Genomic DNA, 20428 nt, shown 5'->3' with positions numbered 1-20428 from the left:
GCAGCTGATCGATGTTTCTCTCTCATTGATGTTTCTAACTCTCTATCCCTCTCCCTTCCTCTCTGTAAAAAATCAATAAAATATATTTTTAAAAAATGAGAGAGAATCATTGATTGACTGCCTCCTGCAGGCCCCACACGGGATTGAGCCTGCAACCAGGGCATGTGCCCTGACTGGGAATCAAACCGTGACCACCTGGTTCATAGGCCGAAGCTCCACCACTGAGCCACCCCAGCTGGGCTGGCCGCATTTGCTTTCTCTCTGTCTAACTTTCCTTTCTGGGGAACCATGTGAAAGTTACAGACATCGTGCCACTTCACCCCTAAATACTTGGCCATGCTCCCCTGAAGAAGAAACAAAACATTCCCCCAAACCACTAATACCGTTGTCCTGCCTAAGAAAATTAGCACGCGTTCAATGTCACCTAATGAACAGCTTATACTCCCCTGAAGAAGAAACAAAACATTCCCCCAAACCACTAAGAAAATTAGCATGCGTTCAATGTCACCTAATGAACAGCTTATACTTAGATTTCTTCAGTCGTTTCAAAAACCTCCTCCACAGATATTTTTTTCCATCCAAAACCCAACCCGTTCATACGTTGGTTCTGGTTGTGACATCTCTTCAGTATCTTCTCTCTAGAACGGTCCCCAGTTGTCTTTAAAGTGATGCTGGCTCTTGGGAAAAGTCCAGGCGAGCTGTCTTCTAGCACATCCCACATTCTGGAGACATCTACTGAGTCATGCTTGGGTCCAGGCAGGAAGGGCATTTGCAGACTCCTGAATAGAAGGGGAAGGGCAATCTAGATGACGTGACTGCATTGAACGTGATGGAGAAAACCCCTCCAATAGTCTCTGTTTTACTCCCAATGGAGTGCCAACCTGCAGAATGGCACCGTCCATGGGCCAACATTCGGTAACCACCATCCTGCAGAACAAAAATGACTCCATCGCAGACCCTCTACCTACAGATGGCATCCCTGGACCAAGATGCAAGCTCTTCCCAAGACTTATAGGCACGAGGGCCGTCACCCATGCCAATAAGTGTGTTAGGCTGGGCTGCCATGACCTTACCCTGGATACTGTCTGTGGTCAGAGTAAAATGTGCTGGGCCCACGGTCTCCCAAGCAGTTACCGAAAGGAGACAAGAATAAACAAACAAAATGGAGAGACTGGGTGAAAAAGGTACACATTGGTAGTTGCAGAATAACCACAGAAATGTAAATTATAGCACAGGGACTATCGTCAATGATATTGAGATAAATAGGTATGGGGCCAGGTTGCCTGTCTCAGACATAATCATGGGTGTTCATAAACCCTTCAAAAAACAAGCGCTGTGTTAGGGACCCAACATCTGACACACACACACACACATGTAGGAGAAGGAAGGTGTGTTCGTGTCCTCAAATTGTGTGGCTTAACGCAGCAGAAATTCATTTTCTAATGGTGCTGGCCGCTTGAAGTCCCAATTCAAGGTGTTTGGAGCCACAGGAGACTCTAGGGCAGAGGTCAGCAAACTCATTAGTCAACAGAGCCAAATATCAACAGTACAACGATTGAAATTTCTTTTGAGAGACAAATTTTTTAAACTTAAACTATATAGGTAGGTACATTGTTATTAACTTAATTAGGGTACTCCTAAGGCGTAGGAAGAGCCACACTCAAGGGGCCAAAGAGCCGCATGTGGCTCGCGAGCCGCAGTTTGTTGTCCACGGCTCTAGGGCAGTGGTTCTCAACCTTGGCTGCACATTAGAATCTCCTGGGAATCTTTTTAAAATCCTGATTTCTGGGCCTCATCCTTCGGAAATTCTGTTTCTTTGTTACTCATGTTGTGGCCCCACCCCATAACAAAGAAACAGAATTTCCGAAGGATGAGGCCCAGAAATCAGGATTTTAAAAAGATTCCCAGGTGATTCTAATGTGCAGCCAAGGTTGAGAACCGCTGCTGTAGGGGAACATCCTCTCTTGCCTTTCCAGCTTCTGATGGTGGCCAGCAATCCCTGGCTGGCATCCCTTGGCTTGTGGTCTCATCCTGCCACTCTCTGTCTCTGCCATCACAAGGTCTTCTTCTTAGGTGTCTCCGTCTATGTTCACATCTTCTTCTTTTGCCCAGCCTGTGTGGCTCAGTGGTTGAGCGCTGACCCATGAACCAAGAGGTCATCAGCTCAATTTCTGGTCAGCGCACATGTCCAGGTTTTGGGCTTGATCCCCAGTAGGGGGCGTGCAGGAGGCAGCTGATCAATGATGTTTCTCTCTCATTGATGTTTCTGTCTCTCTCTCCCTTTCCTTTCCTCTGTCTCTCAAAATCAATAAAAATATATATTTTAAAAAAAGAAACATCCATGATGCCATCAAAAAGAGGAGACAGAAGAACCCCAACTCACACGGCTTGGTTCTCTCTCTTCATCCTTTCCCTGCACCTGGTGGCCTCTCTGGAAATGAACTTCAACCTGTCCGGTTCTTTCGCCCACTCTCCCTCGGCGTGTGGTCCAGGTTGGGTGCCTTTTTCCTACGTTGAGTCACGTTAGGTCATGACTTGTACGAGGAGCCCTGTATGAGGGCCTTGCGTACAGGCAGAGGTGCTAAAAGGTGAATAACGTTTAAGATTCATGGCCCTTCGCTTGCCCAGCATTCATTCTTCTGAGGCCCTGGGAGGGTCCTTAGCAATTTTGCATTTGTCCTTGTGAAATGTTTCTGACAAGTGTGAATGCACACACGTGCCTGCGTAGACTATCAACGTTGGCCCCTGCGCCAGGATCCGTCCCCGGACTTGCATAACAGCCCCACATAATCACAGCCCTTCTCAGGCTCACTGCGCTGTCAGGCAGCCTGACCTGGCCTAGAAAATTTCATTCCCCAAATCCAATCCCTGAGGCTCCTTCCAGGCCCCTCCGCTGACAACAGCCCTCTCGTCTCCCCATCTGTTTATCGCAGATTACGACTTGTCTCTGATCTCGCTGAGCTTTTCTTGACCAGAGTCTGGGGTTGTGCAGATAAGAGCTTTGTCTCTGCCTTGGCTTGCTTCTTTGTTTTTTCTAAGACTTCATCTTTCTGGTCACCTCCCACCCCCTACGGAGAATACAGTCCTCTCATGCTTTTAAAGGAGCATGTCATGGTGCAAAATAGAATTCAATTTGATAGTAAAAAAAAAAAAAATCACAGTACTCCTGAAAGTCTTCATGTAAAACTAAGCAGCAGAATTCAAGGTCAGACGAAGGCAGATTTCTGAGAATTTTCGCCTCCCTGTGAAATGATAAATTAAGTTCTGAATTAACCTCGGTTATTCAGTGAGTTCCTCTTCACCTGGGCCTTTCTCCCAGTCCTTGGACGGTGTTAGGGAAGCAGCTCTTATGACCTCATCGCAGAGAAGCCTTCTTTAAATTCATCCAAAGAGCAAGCTCTTTGCTGCCCCAGGACATTTGAACCCACCTTCCCCTCAGCTGATGCCCCCTCATCCTTCATGACCCAGTGATAAACATCACCTCTCCAAAGAGATATTCCCTGACGACCTAAACTAAGTCATTCTCTCTGCACCTTCTGTTTCCTGATCAGAACATCCAATTCCATGTTATTTGTTTGCTTGCTTCTTTTTCCTTCTGTGCCTTCCTTCAAACCATAAGCTCCATGAAGGTAAGGACCATGCCCATCTTTCCCTCCTCTGTATTTGAAACACAAAGCATCCCCTGAGAAAGATTGCCATTGCCATGACAACGGGCCAGATGACCTTGCTTGTCCTGGCTTTTCTCACAGTCCAGACGACCGAGGCGGGGAATGTGGTCCCAGGCTCCTGGGAGAGCGTTCCCTCAATGGGCAGGAACTCTATTTTCTCTCCTTCCATGGCTCCCCCAACAGGCCAGCTCTCCTGGGCTCAGTTGCTGACTCAGAAAGGGCAGGCCAAGGGCAATGCACACTGACGCGCTGGCTAGTTTTACCAAGTTCCAGCTAGGACTTCCCTCCACTTGAGTAGTTGACACAACTCAAGCGGAGAGGGGCCCACTGTGCTTCAACACCAGGGACAGCTCCCAGGTCTCGGGGAGGCAGAGGGACTTCTTGGGCCCTGGGGCCGACATTTCTGGGACACATTCCCCTTCCCTTCCTCTCTTATTATAGCTTTGAGCCACTCTTCTTCTGTCGCAACTTCAAAGGTCCAGGAGCCATTAGAAAGTTATTCTGGGTTCAAGGCCAGGCTTCATCCAGCCCCAGAGCTCAGGGACTTTTTCTTGGAAGGGGTAACTGGGTACCCTGACATGTGGTATGCCGGTGTGTGTGTATGTGTGGGGGGGGGGGGGTGGGGGGGGGGGGCAAGCTCAGAATCCCAGCGTCTTCCATCAGGAATCTATAGTCTGGTCCAGTGGTCGGCAAACCACGGCTCGCGAGCCACATGCGGCTCTTTGGCCCCTTGAGTGTGGCCACGAAGTTTCAATCGCACTGTACATGCGTGCCCGCACGTGGTATTTTGTGGAAGAGCCACACTCAAGGGGCCGAAGTTTGCCGACCACTGGTCTGGTCAAATCCAGGTTAGTCTTCCCAACACATTAACTGGGAAGTCATTTGTTCCAGCTGCCTTTTCCTGCTGTTCATTTCTACAGAGTGGGGCATTCATATGGATGCTGGCTCAGAATATAGAATCGGGGCCTTGCCTCTAAGACAGCCGTGGGCAAACTACGGCCCGCAGGCCGGATCCGGCCTGTTTGAAATGAATAAAACTAAAAAAAAAAGACCGTACCCTTTTATGTAATGATGTTTACTTTGAATTTATATTAGTTCACACAAACACTCCATCCATGCTTTTGTTCCGGCCCTCCGGTCCAGTTTAAGAACCCATTGTGGCCCTCGAGTCAAAAAGTTTGCCCACCCCTGGGCTATTGCAAGCCCAGGGAGTTAGCGGAGAGTGACTGTACAAGAGGCCTTTCTTGGGCTTTAACATTGCATTGTGGTCTACTTGTATTTGGGGTGTCCATAGAGAAGATGCATGATGACAGAAAGAAGCAAGGAATTCAGTGGTGCCTTTAAATGGCTTTATAACGAGCTAAATTCGCATTCCCCGTTCAGTCAACATGCAACCTCTATGGACAGACGGACACCTGGACCCCTTGTGACACCTCAGCACTGTCCAGGCACGGCGGCCCTCAGATTCCAACCATCAGTCTAAGATATGATGTCAAAGGGCCTCGTCCTTCAGGCACAACAGATAGGCATCAATAGGGTGTGTGCAATGGCTGACACATTCATGAAGTAGCCATGTCCTCGGGAACCAGAAACCTGGTGGATGCTGGGACTGCTGACCAAGCAGGGGGAGGCAGAGATGTGGATCAGTTCCAGGGAGGAAAGCAAAACACCATTAGGTTCACTGAATATGCAACGTGGCGAGAGCCACGTTGTCTGGAAATAACCTGTCCAGCAGGCCAGGCCCAGGGCAAGACCCGCTCAGGAGGGGCTACCAGAGGGAGAAGGGTTGGCACAGGCAGGCCCGCTGACGGATGGCGCATCGCGGTGCATGGCGGGATGCAACATTCCAGGGGCATCCAAGAGACCGGGGCTTATCCTTGGGGTTGGTTGGGAGCAGAGGACATTGGCAGGAAGGGAAAGTTAGCAGCTGGGGCACAGCTGTGGCATCCTGAGTCTGCAGGGCATCTGACTTAGTTCCCAGAGTCAGTGCCCGTGGATGGGGCTGAGAGTGCAGACATCATTCTGTCGCCAGGATGGATGCGGGACCTGGGGCCAGACGGAGCCAGCCAGCGGGGGCACAGGACATCCGGCCGCAGGGGCCGCAGGCTGACAGGCCTTAGAGAATCACAGAACATCCCGGCCTCATAAAACAGTATCACCCACTTACAAAAAAGATATATATACACAAATACAAATCTGTGAGTCCAGGAACTATGCTGTTATACGTATTAAGAGAATGTAGGTGCCCTAGCCGGTTTGACTCAGTGGATAGAGTGTTGGCCTGGGGACTGAAGGGTCCCAGGTTCGATTCCGGTCAAGGGCATGTACCTTGGTTGCGGGCACATCCCCAGTAGGGGGTGTGCAGGAGGCAGCTGATCGATGTTTCTCTCTCATCGATGTTTCTAACTCTCTATCCCTCTCCCTTCCTCTCTGTAAAAAATCAATAAAATATATTTTAAAAAAATGGGCTCTGGCCTGGTGGTTCAGTTGATTGGAGCATCGTCCTATGCACCAAAAGGTTTTGGGTTTGACTCGCCATCGGGGCACATACCTAGGTTCTGGGTTTGATCCCTGGTAGGGGTGTGTATGGGAGGCAACTGATCGATGTCTCTTTCTCCCCCCCCCCTTCCTCTCTCTCTAAAATCAATAAACATATACTCCCATGAGGATTAAAAAAAAAAAAATGGTCCTGTACTGGTTGCGGTTATATAAACCCCTCTCTTCTTTCTATGCAAAAAGTTGCTGGATTCCACCAAATCTCATTTAAAAACAGACCTAGCTGAGAAAGCAGGAAGCTTACATGCAAAACCACTCTTAAAGTTAATTATTGGAGGGACCCAACTGAACTCATAGAAGCAGACAGTAGATTGGTGGTTGCTAGGGTAGAGCAGGGACAGGAAGGGGAGAGTGGGTGATGGTCAAAGGGTACAATCTTCCACTGAATAGATGAGTAAGTTCTGGGACTCCAGTTCAGCATATAAAAAGTTATTGGAAACACCCTTCAATACGTGTAACGAGACATATAAAATCCTTCTAACAGTCATTTGGCTGGTCAGTACAACTCACAGCAGTAAGGAGTACAATAGCCAGGCTGCATTTATTTGATGATGCTAGCAAAAACCTATGGTAAGATGGAGGTAATATACCCAGGATTGGACATGAGCAGGGCCAGAATATAAGTAAGCTGCATGAATGTGTGGCCAGAGTACTATGTCATTAATGATACCTGGTCAAATACATGTCTGCATGGGATTGGGGTGTCCCTTATGACTGACACCAGAAAAAAGGCTGAGCTTGGATCAAGCATGGTTGAATTGGTAAGGAGGTGCAAACTGAAATGAGCTGCTGCTGCACACTGACCTGGTAGTGATAAAGCAAAATCCTCCCAGTGGTTCAAACTTCATGCATTGCCCGTGGTCATCCATTTTGCACATAATGAGAAGTGGCCTAAAGTAAGAATATGTAAGACTCCTGGGTAGTGGCATATGGCCTGGCTGTTTCATAGGTGCCTGGAAGTAGAAATGTTGGATGAATGAGGAGAAGGCCTGTGGAAGAGGCATGTGAATGGAGCTATGGGAATGGGCACAAAGTGTGGCTATCTGAATCACATGGCGGTGTCCATCAGGTAACGTACCATCATGGAAGAGACAATAAATGACCACATAGACATGATGATTCCGTCAGTCATATCAGCTAGACTCTGCTTTTGTCCACCTAGTGGGGTCACAGAGGGCACATGCAGAGTAGCCATAGAGATGGAAGCTCTGCCTGGTGGCAAGGGTGAAGGTTCTCTTTGTGGAATTTACAGGGAGGGCTCTTACTTCACAGTGCTGACCTGGCTCCTGCTAGTGCCAAGTGCACAACATGGCAGCACAAGAGACCAACACTAAGCCCCCAATGCAGCACGATCCTGCAAAGGGACCAGCCAGCCACTCACTGGATCGTTGATTTATATTCTACCTGGATGGGCCAGTGATTCAACTTGGCTGGAATTGATACATATTCTGCTACAGATTTGCCCTTTTTGCCCACATTGACCAAAACCATTATCTGAAGGATCTGTATGGATCCTAAAAAGCATTGTCTCCGACCATGGGGCATGCCAGCATGTATATGTCTGTTGTAGACTAATGACTCCTTCCAAAATTATCCATATTGTAATCCTCAGAACTTGGAATATATTATCTTACTAGAGGCCCTGTGCACGAATTCGTGCATGGGTGGGGTCTGGCCCACCCGCCCCACTTGGGGCCAATTAGGCCTGGCTGGCCAGGGGGAGGGGCCATGGGTGGTTGGCCTACTGGCCCTGCCCCCTGGTCGAACTCCCAGTTGAGGGGACAATTTGCATATTAGCCTTTTATTATATAGGATTACATAGGATGTGGCAAAAGAGGCTTTGCAGGTGTAGTTAAGTTGAGGATCTTCAGATGGGGAGAGTATCCTGGATTATCCAGGTGGGACCAATATAATCACAAGAGTTCTTATAAGACGGTGGTTCTCAACCTTGGCTGCACATTAGAATCACCTGGGAATCTTTTTAAAATCCTGATTTCTGGGCCTCATCCTCCGGAAATTCTGTTTCTTTGTTATGGGGTGGGGCCACAACATTAGTAACAAAGAAACAGAATTTCCGGAGGATGAGGCCCAGAAATCAGGATTTTAAAAAGATTCCCAGGTGATTCTAATGTGCAGCCAAGGTTGAGAACCACTGATCTAGCAGCTGTTGCTCGTTTCGGGGTGGGCACGTGACCTAAGCTGGCCCAATCAGCTGAAGGGAAGGATGATCCCTCCTCTCCTCTCTCTTGCTCTCCCCCTCTCTCTCACACACACACATCTCTCAGCCTCTCTCTCTCTCTCTCTCTCTCTCCTGCCCCAGTTGCTGCTGCTGGTCGCCTTAGGACCTTGAGGGAAGCCATTCCGAGAACAACACGTGGAGGCTGGTCAGGTAAGGAATCACCTGGAAGTGGAGGCCGAGCCCTAATCCCACTCCACCTGGAGCCTGCCCACCGCAGGGCTTCTTGTCACGAGAGCGAACAAGGCCCTTGTTGTGTAGCCAGTTGGAGTCGAATGGTCTGTGTTACGTGCAAAAGCATCTTAACTGATATATCTGGAGTAAAATTCTTTACGTCCCATACCCCTTCTCTCTCCCCTCCCTCCCTCCTACTCTCCATTCATTCTTTCCTTCCTTTCTATTTATTTTTATTTTTTTGGTTAAACCTCACCCGAGGATATTTTTCCACTGATTTTTAGAGGGAGAGTAGAAGAGAGAGGAAAAGACGGAGAGAAACGTCGATATGAGAGAAACTCATCATTCGGTTGCCTCCTGCACGCACCCCGACCAGGGCTCGGGCCGAGGAGGAGCCTGCAACCAAGGTATGTGCCTTTGATTGAAATTGAACCCGGGACCCTTCAGTCCACAGGCCAACCTCTATCCACTGAGCCACACCAGCTAGGGCTTTCCTTCCTTTCTAAGGAGGAATTCGAGCCCTGCTGTTTTCCTAGCTGTGTGACCTCAAGCAAACACCTCAACCTCCCTGGTCCTCAGTGTCCTTGTATTTCATGAGGATCTGGAATAAGATGATGGGCGAGATCCCTTTAGATCCCAGCACGTATGAGCAAAAACGAAAGTGTAATGCTTCCACTGAAAAGACAAGTGTCGTGTGAAGTAGGTAACCACGGAGATTAGTCCACGCTAGCTCAAGCTTAAGGTGGAGTATCTTCATTGCAATAAAGAAGGCAGGCTTGAGAAGACGTGCAGCAACCTCCCAGACATGAGGCTTCAAGCCCATGAGCACAGAAAACCCATGGGTCAAGCACCACGCACCCCTGCGCGTGAATGAGGTGAAAACAAATTGACCACACAATCGTCAGCTCCCGTTTAGACTCGGCCACATAGACACTGTAGTCCCAGCCACTGCCTCACGCCTCGTGGCCCTGACTCTCCAGCGAGGATAAGGAGGAAGGGACCCGATGCCTCATCCATGAGACAAGGACAGCAGAGAGCACTGGGGTGATTGGATGGAGGAAGAGGGAAGGTTCTATGGGCCAAGGGGCTCTGAGAGTCCATCTCAGTGGTACTTGTTCACCTTTTCCATTGATGGGGGCATTTTGTTGATGTGGAGTTTCCCGTGAACTTATACATAGGCTTTTATATATATAGCAGGGGCCTGCGACGGCATCAGCTGCGAGTAGTTAGCCCCGGGAAAGGGCGAGTTGGAGAGGCTCACTACTGCCTCCAACAAGGCAGGATGCAGGAAGGAATCATGGGCACAAGAGACTGCGGGGTGGACACTTTGGGGGTGAGAGCAGGAAGTCCTGTGCTTCAGGATCCAGGGACAAGCGAGGCAGTCCACATCCCAAGTATCACGCTGAGAGCTTGGGAGAGGGGCCCCTGGGACCCAAGTCAGGAAGGGAAGGGGATGTTTGTTTACACTGCCGGGGTTCCCGACAGCGGGATGCTCAGTTAGCATGGGCCTGGCATACCCAGAGGTGCTACAAACAGCTGTTGCCTTGATGACCGGAGGGGGTAAACATACATGGAGGGCAATGAAGATACTTTACGGCAGCAAGGTTTAGGGGAAGTTGAACGAGGTAGTCGTTGGGGCTTGTGCCTGGAAAAAATAATGGATAGGGGGTCAGGGTAGCAGGAAAAGATTTGTACTCGTGGTTCTCAACCCTGGTTGCACCAAGAATCAATGGAGGGGTTAAAAAACAACAGTCGTGATGCTTGAACCCCACCCCAAGCAATTTTGATTCGGCTGATGTGGATCTAGCTTAAAGCTTGGAATCACTGGGGAGGGAAGGATGGGGGGAGTGAAAGCAAGATTCAAATCAGCTTCTACTGCTGGCTCTTCTAGTTCACAAGGATTTAACAAGCAATTGGTTCTGTGTTTTTTACAGTCTGAGTGTGTCTGTTCTTTTGTCTCTGCACATCACCAACAGAACTGTCTTCCTAAAGCCTCTTCCTTCAGGACCTCAAGGGCTCCCCGCTATTTGAAGGTTATTGAAAACTAGAGGCCTGGTGCACGAAATTCGTGCATGGGTCAGGTCCTTAGGCCTGGCTGGCAATCAGGGCCAATCAAGGCCTTCTGGCTGCCAGCTGGGGCCTGCTGGATGGGGTAGAGGGACCACTGGAGGTTGGTTGTGGGAGCACACTGACCACCAGGGGGCAGCTCCTGCATTGAGCATCTGCCCCTGGTGGTCAGGGTGTGTCATAGTGACCGGTCATTCCCCCTGGTGGTCAGTGTGTGTCATAGCGACCGGTCGTCACTTAGGCTTTTATATATATAGATTCTAGAGTAAATGAATGGCTTTCTTATGCCTTTCATTCTTGTGATTCATCAACAGCACTGTCATTCTTTACACTTAGACATGTCCCAGGGTGATTTCTGAATTCCGAAAATAAAGATTTAAAAGAAAAAAACAACTTTTCAGAAAATTGAGGTCTGAGCAGTTGCTTCCAAGGAAGAATCCAGAAAGAAACCAGTATGAACATTTGTCTCTTGGGGGACACATTTGTAGAAGAAAAGGAGGCGCTAGAAAAGAAATTGGTTAATGATCATTAGAGTCTTGACTGACAGTCCACTGAGTGGGTGGGAAGCTAATCTCCCAGAGGCAGGCTCTCTTTAAGCTCATTAAAGTTTATTTAAAAATTACTTAAGCATTTTATCAGGAATATTAATTTCTTCCCAGGAGGAAGTTGAGAAATCCATCATGCAAAATATTCTATCCAGATCAGGTTTGTGGCAATTTTTCTTTTCCAGTGAATATCTTTCAACTCCCCAAGAAACTAAAGCAACTCTCTTTGCTTTAATTTCTTTTACAGGAAAGAAAATAATTCTAGTACCATTTCAGACTCAACCCTAAAACCAGAAGACAGTGAACAGACTTTCTAGAAAAAGACAATGTTTTCAGACTTCCCAGAAAAAAAACAAAACTGGTGTGGTCCAAGATTTTTATACCTGACAATAAATGATTCCTATGGAAGGGCAAACTAGGCATACTTTGATTGTAGGAGGATTCTAAATGTACCCCATTTTACTCTTTCTGAAAAACACACTCAAGGAAGTGCTCTAGCAAAACAAAACTGAAATTGCCACAAAAATTTCTAGGAAGAGGGAAGCACACTGTCTAAGGATTATGATAGATAACTACATAAATTTCAGTTAAACAGGTGATGCTAATGTTGTTGGCCTAACTTAACTCTGGTGCCGTGTCACATATAGAAATTTTTTGATATTTGCAACCATAGTAAAACAAAGATTTATATTTTTGATATTTATTTTATATATTTAAATGCCATTTAACAAAGAAAAATCAACCAAAAAAATGAGTTCGCATGTCACCTCTGACACGCGTGTCATAGGTTCGCCATCACTGGTCTAAGGATTATGGTAGGTAATTACATAAATTTCAGTTAAACAGGTGATGACAATGTTGTTGAATATTGCAAAATAAGTGCGAACCAAGGCTTCTTCTAAAAGTAGAAGCATGTGAGAAAAAGCAGTGCTACTCTCTCCACGCTCTTCTGTGACATCCATTCCTTCTCTGTTGTTTTGCAGTATGGTGCCAGGGAGCATATAGGTCGGTAGCCCATGAGTCTTCTTGTTAGAAATAAGGCAAGCCCCAAAACCAGGGGTCCTGGCAGAACACAAAGGGTACTCGGGAGCCAGGCAGCAAGGCACTATCTTTACTCCTGCAGGAGGGTGCGCACGCACAGGCTCTGGCAGCACGTACACTGAGCGGGCAGCCCGCTCGGGGTTTTAAGCCTGACGCATGTCATCTGTCCCTCACTCTGGATTGGTCAGAGCTTAGGCTCACACTCTTGCGCGATTGGCTAATCTAAAGGAAAAAGGGAGGGGTTGACCTTTGCCATTTCAAGATGGTGGTTGACTAAACTCCCTTCTTTGACAGCAAAGATTGCTTGTTTATTCTCACACTCTGACCAGTGGACTGGATGTTTTTTACATACTGATCTTAGTTCGTAGCAAAATGCCTCTTTCTCCCGGCAGCAGCAAAGACTGAGGTGTCCTCAACTCATTCCTAAGCATGGCAGTCCGTAGAAATAACCCTAAAAAGACATTCAAAAATAAAGCAAGAGGTGATCATTTTGAAAATGACCAGTATCTTGCCATTTTGCCCTCCTAATCTCAAAGCACAGCGCAAAGTTCAGCTTCTCCAAAATGCCTTCCATAAAGAGGTGAAAGGAGGAGTTGCCTGGCACACCGTAGGCAACCCACACATTAAAAAACTAAGTAAAAGAATTAAATAGAAACAACCAACTTAGCTGATTTATGTTTCTGCTGCAACAATCCTACATAATAAGAGGCTAATATGCAAGTCAACCGAACAGCTGAATGACCAGTCGCTATGACGTGCACTGACCACCAGGGGAGTGCCACTCAGCCAGAAGTCGGGCTCACGGCTGGCGAGCACAGCGGCGGTGGCGGGAGCCTCTCCCAACTCCTCAGCTCTAAGGATGTCCGACTGATGGCTTAGGCCCGCTCCCCGCTGGGCCTAAGCTGTCAGTTGGACATCCCCCCAGGGCTCCCAGACTGTGAAAGGGTGCAGGCCGGGCTGAGGGACACCCCTCCCCGCTGAGTGTACGAATTTTGTGCACCGGGCCTCTAGTTTATTAAGAATACACTTGATATGTGTGACCACAGTAAATAATAACGCATCTAGATTTTGCTAGAAGTCAAAGTTTATAGGTAATAAATAGAACAGGGATGTTTGGGTGAGGTGGGCCAGGTGAGAGGGGTTGTTGAACATCCCACAGCATGGAGAGAAGGTCACATGCTCAGCCACAGACTTCAGAATCTCAGTCCCTCCCAGCCATCCCCTACTGCCCACAGCCCAGCCTCCTGCCCGACCCTCTCTCTCTCTCTCTAGCTAAAGGGAATTTGAAAGTCAGAGGACCCATGTGATGCAGCCATGGTTGGGAAGCTACCAATTTATCTTTCTTCCTACCATCCCCTGGCTCCCAGGAACCAACATCCTAGCTCAGTGCTTAGATGGTGTCATAGAGTAGAAAGCCTGAGACCCCTTCTAATCCCGCTTGTCACTATTTTCTCACCCCAGGCCCTCTTATCTGTAGAAGATAAGGTACTGACAGTGCCTCACAGCAAATGTTCCCCTGCAAGGATGAGTCCTGGAAAGGTTCCCATCAGATTGAAACCTGTATTTCCAGAAAATTCAAACATATGAGCGGAGTTTTCTCTTGGTCACGTTTTCATCCGTCTTTTTTGGATTATGTTCTCTCTTTAAACATCCAGCAGTTGCACCCAGATGCTGTGGAACCGGCCCATGTAGTGAAGGTTCAGAAAGAAAACAAGAAATGGGCCCAGTGCTTCCCTCCACGTGCAATCCCAGGGAGGGCCCCGGAGGAGGCTGCAATGGGGAGGGCAACCCTGGAGGGCAGCCTGGAGTCGGTGCCCTGCGGCTCAGCTCCTGTGGGTTTAGCAGAGGGGGCCTGGGGGGCTGCTCCTTGCCGGTCTAGCCCCAGACAGATAGGGACTGTTTTCCTGCGCGCGCACCACGGGGATCTTGGGAGGAATGACAGGAATGAGCCGAGGTGACAGCAGCACTTTGTTAGCGTCTGGCCCCCTTTCACCGCTTTTGTGCACAGAGGCGTTGCTGATCCCTCCCCCTCTTCCAAGTTCAAAGCCTCACTAGCTTGCTGGCTCCTTCAGGCCTTCTATGAAGTGCCCCAGGGGAGCCAAGCAGCGTTTCAGTGAGTTCCCAGGCCACCGAGCCTGCAGCCCGCCCCCCACTCCAGCCCTGGGTGGCCCTGCATTCTGATGAGAACAGGAGGAGTGGCCCAGCCAGGTCCGGGGCCTTCGAGGGGGGGCGCTGACGGCTGGCATCAGAACCCTGAAACGGAAGCACTTGCGGGCCCCTTGAAAGTGACTGTGCCTCTCTTTTTAAAATAAAAATGAGGTAAACCTGAATCCATGCTAGAGGCCCCCGGGGAGAGGATTAGAATTAGCTCCTTCCGATTTATGCATTTATTGCTCAGGATGCCAAGAATTGGTCCAAAATTCCCGGGACAGAAGCAGAGCAGGACTAGGTTGGACCGTCTACCCTGAGATGACTATTGGTCTGTAATGTTCCATAGGGCACCGCCGGCTAAAATTTAGAATAAAAAAGGCCTGCAGAAGAGAAGGGGAAAAGAAAGCGATTCAGAGGAGGGTGGAGGAAAGCAGACAGGAAAAGGGATAAACGAGCCTGGCCAGGTAGCTCAGTTGGTTAGCAGGGGTCCTCAAACTTTTTAAACGGGGCCAGTTCACTGTCCCTCAGACCATTGGAGGGCCGGACTATAGTTTTAAAAAAAAACTATGAACAAATTCCTATGCACACTGCACATATCTTATTTTGAAGTAAAAAAACAAAACGGGAACAAATACAATATTTGTATTTGCATGTGGCCCACGGGCCGTAGTTTGAGGACCCTTGGGTTAGAGCACCGTCCCAGAACCAAGGTTGTAGGTTCAATCCCTGGTCAGGGCACATGCAAGAAGCACCAGTGAATGCATGAATAAGTGGGACAACACATCAATGTTTCTCTCTCATTTAAAAGCAGTCAATAATCAATCAATCAGTAAACAGTCACTGAATACTACGTTGGGCCCAAGTAAGGTTCTAGGCCAGTGATGGCAAACCTATGACACGCGTGTCAGAGGTGACACGCGAACTCATTTTTTTGGTTGATTTTTCTTTGTTAAATGGCATTTAAATATATAAAATAAATATCGAAAATATAAGTCTTTGTTTTACTATGGTTGCAAATATCAAAAAGTTTCTATATGTGACACGGCACCAGAGTAAAGTTAGGGTTTTTCAAAATGCTGACACGCCGAGCTCAAAAGGTTCGCCATCTCTGTTGTAGGCCACTCACACACAATCTATCTTTTAATCTCTCCGTGATTCCGTGAGTCTGGGGTAGATCGTGTTATGCCCATTATGCAGATGAGGCTGCCAAAGCACAGAGGTACCACACAAACTTGTGATGGAGCAGAGATTTGAGCCAGACGCCTAGCCCCAGAGCTGTGAGCCCGCCCCTGGCCCCCAGGCCCCCCCCCCCCCGCCCCCCCCCCGGGCAGTCCTCTCCTTTTCCACTTTGTGAAACCAGGCTAGCCGGCAGGCCCTTGGGAATTTACCTGGTTTTAGGTGAATTCTAGCTGTGCTTTGACAAGTCCCTTCATCTCAGAGTCCCAGTTTCTTTGTCGGGAATGAGGCCGGGGATTGTTGGCTTTTCAGGAATGTGGCGGAGATCGGATGAGATCATGTGTCTGCATTTAGTTTGCACAGGAGAAGGCACTCGCCAGCTGTACGATAATGTCCCAGTGCCCTGGAGCATCTCTGCAGGGAGGCCTTAAACACGCCTCTGAGCCCGGCCGTGTGGCTCAGTGGTTGAGCGTCGACCCATGAACCAGGAGGTCACGGTTCGATTCCCGGTGAGGGCACATGCTCGGGGTTGTGGGCTCGATCCCCAGAGGGGGACATGCAGGAGGCAACCCATCAATGATTATCTCATCATTGGTGTTTCTCTCCCTCTCCCTTCCTCTCTGAAATTAAAAACATATTAAAAAAATAGCCTCCTGAGCAGGGCACTCACCAGCCCCCAGAGAACTTCCACCGTTTGTCCTCCAGACATTGAAAACGCCCCGTTCCCAAGCAGGCCTCCTTCCCCTTTAACAGAAATGCTTGTTCGGTGTCTTGAATATACTCCTGAATGTAGGCTGCTTCCCACAGGCATTTCCTTGTAACTTAGGAACAAATTACTAGCCATTGTGTCAGTTCTGAGGTTAATATCCAGGTCCAGGGTGGGGAAAGGCCCTGTTTTCTGTGTGTTTTTGTTTTGTTTTGGGGTTTTTTTTGTGTGTTTTTTTTAAAATATATTTTATTGATTATTTTACAGAGAGGAAGGGAGAGGGAGAGAGATAGTTAGAAACATCGATGAGAGAAACATCGAGTCAGCTGCCCCCCGCACGCCCCCCACTGGGGATGTGCCCACAACCCGGGTACATGCCCTTGACTGGAATCGAACCTGGGACCCTTCAGTCCCCAGGCCGACGCTCTATCCGCTGAGCCAAACCGGTTAGGGCTGTGTGTTTTTATTTTTAAGCAGCACAGGGGGCTGAGCTTAGACCACCACCACTTGCCTCTTTGCCCACGGCCTGGGTCACACACGGGGCTTCCCAGGCCTGCCCCTGTGTTCTAAAGGAAGGCGTGTCAGAGGAAATCAGTCAGGGCAGCTCAGCAGAGATCCTTCAGGAAAGGTCAAGGGAGGTGCAAGATTCGGCACACGCCTGGCTAGTATGGCTCAATGGTTGAGAGTCGACCCATGAGCCCTAGAGTTCACCGGTTTGATTCCTGGTCCGGGCACATGCCCGGGTTGTGGGCTCCATCCCCAGTGGGGGGCATGCAGGAGGCAGCCGATTGATGATGTTTCTCTCTCATCGATGTTTCTCTCTCTCTCCTCTCCCTTCTTCCTCTCTAAGAATCAACACACACACATACACACACACACACACACACACACACACACACACACTGGGCACATGGCGGGTGTATTAGTTCCTAGGGCTCCTCTAACAATGTGGCTTCACCAGCAGGCATTTCTTTTCTTGTAGTCCCGGAGGCCGGAAGCCTGGGAGCAAGGTGTCCGCAGGTTGGGTTCCTTCTGAGGCCACGAGCGAAGGGCCTGCCCCAGGCCTCTCCCCTTGGCCGGTAGATGGTCATCTTCTCCCTGTGTCTTCCCTCTGGGCATGTCCGTGTCCTCATCTCCTCTTGTAAGGACCCGGGTGGCGTTGGATCAGGGCCCACGCTCGTGACCTCTTTTTCACTTCCTGGCCTCTCTAAGGGCCCTGTCTCCAATTAGAGTCACAGAGGACTTCACCTCATGCGTGTGGGGGACACGTTTCAGCGCATCCCAGCTGGCCAGGGGAGGGCTATGTGCTCTGCAAGCGCTTCCCCTCCACCCTCTACAGCAGGATCCTTCTGGAAGGGATGTCTGCGAGGTGGGCTGGGCACAGGCAAGGGTTACACTTCTGTCACCTGTGGGTATTAATTGTTTTAATATATTTTTATTGATTTCAGAGAGGGAGAGAGAGAGAAAGAATGAACATCACTGATGAGAGAGAATCATCGATCAGCTGGCTCCTGCACACCCCACACTGGGGATGGAGCCCGCAACCCGGGCATGTGCCCTGACTGGGAATGGAACCATGACCTCCTGGTTCATAGGTCGATGCTCCACCACTGAGCCAAGTCGGCTGGGCTACCTGAGGGTATTACTGATGCAGGTAGGAAGCCTCTATTGTACTTATTATTAGTTAGGGTTGTTGCCTATTGCCTGTTGCAAGTATCTGTGGCCTGTGCAGGTGCATGGCAGAGGTCTTAGTAAGACCTGAGAGTCAGGGGACATTGCATCGTTCTGAAAAGTGGCATGCTTTCTACCCCCATGAAAGTGGGAATTCTGAAATTGAGAATATTTGACTACTTACCATTGTTTCCCTTCTGGCTCTGGTAACCAGGCAACTAAAATCCAAATTCGTTGGTCTTGCTAGCAGTGTAAGATTTTATGACCTGGGTATCGCCACACGACCTCGGATTATGGTCTTCCAGCCCTATCCATATTTTCTCTAGCCCTGATTCCATAGTCATGCATTTTTCTATTGTTATAAAATACATATTCTCAATACTGCGCCCAACTCATTGTGCAACATGTAAGGAGTATAAATGAATAAAGTGTCTACAGCCCTCTAACTGGGACCAACAGTAAGCCGTCACCCCAGGAAGAGTTGAGTTGCCTGTGCTATGCGCAGGCTCTTCCATTTACCTCCGAAGACACTGACTTACAGGAATTCGATGAGAATCAATGCTAGGACGGCTCCTGGGGACTTCCAGCTGCTGCAGATGCAGAGAATTCATCAATAAGGCCTCAACAACTGAGGAAGTTCACTTCCTTCTGAAACCAATCACAGTCCAGCTCTTGATGCCTCCCCACTATCCTACCCTGCTCTGCTCCTTCCTCAGCTTAGCTCCAGGGTTCCTGTTGCTTTATTTTCTCAAGATTTTGGGGGAGTCCCCCACCCCCATTGACAACTAATTTCAGAATACCTAGTTGGCAAAGCACAATCCAAATGATCAGAGGTAACGTTGTGTACTGTGTTCATGATTAGGTGTGTTCAGGAGTCAGCTTTGGGCACCTAGCTGGTTTAGCTCAGTGAACAGAGCGTCGGCCTGCGGACTGGAGGGTCCTCAGTTCGATTCCAGTCAAGGGCACATGCCCAGGTTGCAGGCTCGATCCCCAGTGTGGAGCACAGGTTGCAGGCTCAATCCCCAGTGTGGAGCGTGCAGGAGGCAACTGATCCATGGTTCTCTCTCATCATTGATGTTTCTATCTCTCCATTCCTTTCTGAAGTCAATAAAAATATATTTTTATAAAAGAGCTTTGGTCGGAGTACAGGAAAGTAAGGTACTCAGTCCAGATATTCTCCACCTGAAGCTGCAGTATCACTCGGTATCCACAGTGAGCAGCTGATGTCCAGAAGTGGGCACCAAGCCTCTTGCTAACCTGACCAGCAATGGCCATCTGTCCCCACCACGCCAGGCAGCATGACCTTCCGCCCCCGGTGTTGCTAGCACCGCCGTTCCCAGGATGAAGGATGAGAGAGCTGTTCTAATAATGCTCTGTTCTTAGCAACAACAAAAACCAAAGTGCTTGTCTCTACTTTTATTACATATTTTCTCCTAAAAATAAATAGACAAAGAATTGGTAGGAACCTGGACAGCAAGTGAAAGCTCAACGGCGTCTGATTCTATTTTCTTAGAAGGCAGATGTATGCGTATAATTGAGGTGCAATCGAAGAGCAAAGCAGAGCATGGACTTTATACCAGAAATTCCTTCAAGTTTTATCCAACCAAACGACATGAAAATATCGAGCTGCAACAAATCCCCTCATCAGAACCTCCGGCCACTGAAGCTCTGTTGACAAACAGAGAGTCACTCTAAACTCCATGACTACTGCTGTTGGCATGGAGACAGTAAACAATAACAGAGGTAGGTGAGAACACGTCCCCACAAAAGATAGAACCTTGCCAGTGAGGGGTCTGTAATCTAGATGGACTCATTAAGCCCTCATGTGAATTGAGTGCATTCCCCATTTGTCTCCTGCATTCTTTTCTGTAACTGTCATCCTAGGGATCATTAGCATCCTCAGAACAAAAAGGGGAGAAAAAAAGGGAGGCCACTGCTTCCCAGTGGGATCCCATCATTTGAAAGAGAGTAAGGTGATTGCATCCAAGATCAACAGAACCAGAGGTTATAAAATGTTTCTTTAAGCCCGAGCGGTTCTCACAATATCAAGCAAATATGTATGCCGTGTGTTATTTTTGTAAAGCACTCCATTTTTCCATAACCTTTTACATAGCTCTCAGGATTTAAAAAAAGAGTTGTGTTTTTTGTGTTGTTGTTTTTTTAAATGTAAGTCATTCCCGAAGAATTTGGTTTAATAGATCATTTAAAGAAATACTAAACTGCCCTAGCTGGTTTGGCTCAGTGGATAGAGCAGGGGTCCTCAAACTACAGCCCGCGGGCCACATGCAAAATATTGTATTTGTTCCCGTTTTGTTTTTTTACTTCAAAATAAGATATGTGCAGTGTGCATAGGAATTTGTTCATAGTTTTTTTTAAAACTATAGTCTGGCCCTCCAACGGTCCGAGGGACAGTGAACTGGCCCCCAGTTTAAAAAGT

Source organism: Myotis brandtii, unplaced genomic scaffold (assembly GCF_000412655.1).
Source record: "Myotis brandtii unplaced genomic scaffold, ASM41265v1 scaffold20, whole genome shotgun sequence".
In the NCBI taxonomy this organism is placed as follows: Eukaryota; Metazoa; Chordata; class Mammalia; order Chiroptera; family Vespertilionidae; genus Myotis; species Myotis brandtii.
This window is presented reverse-complemented; position numbering follows the sequence as displayed.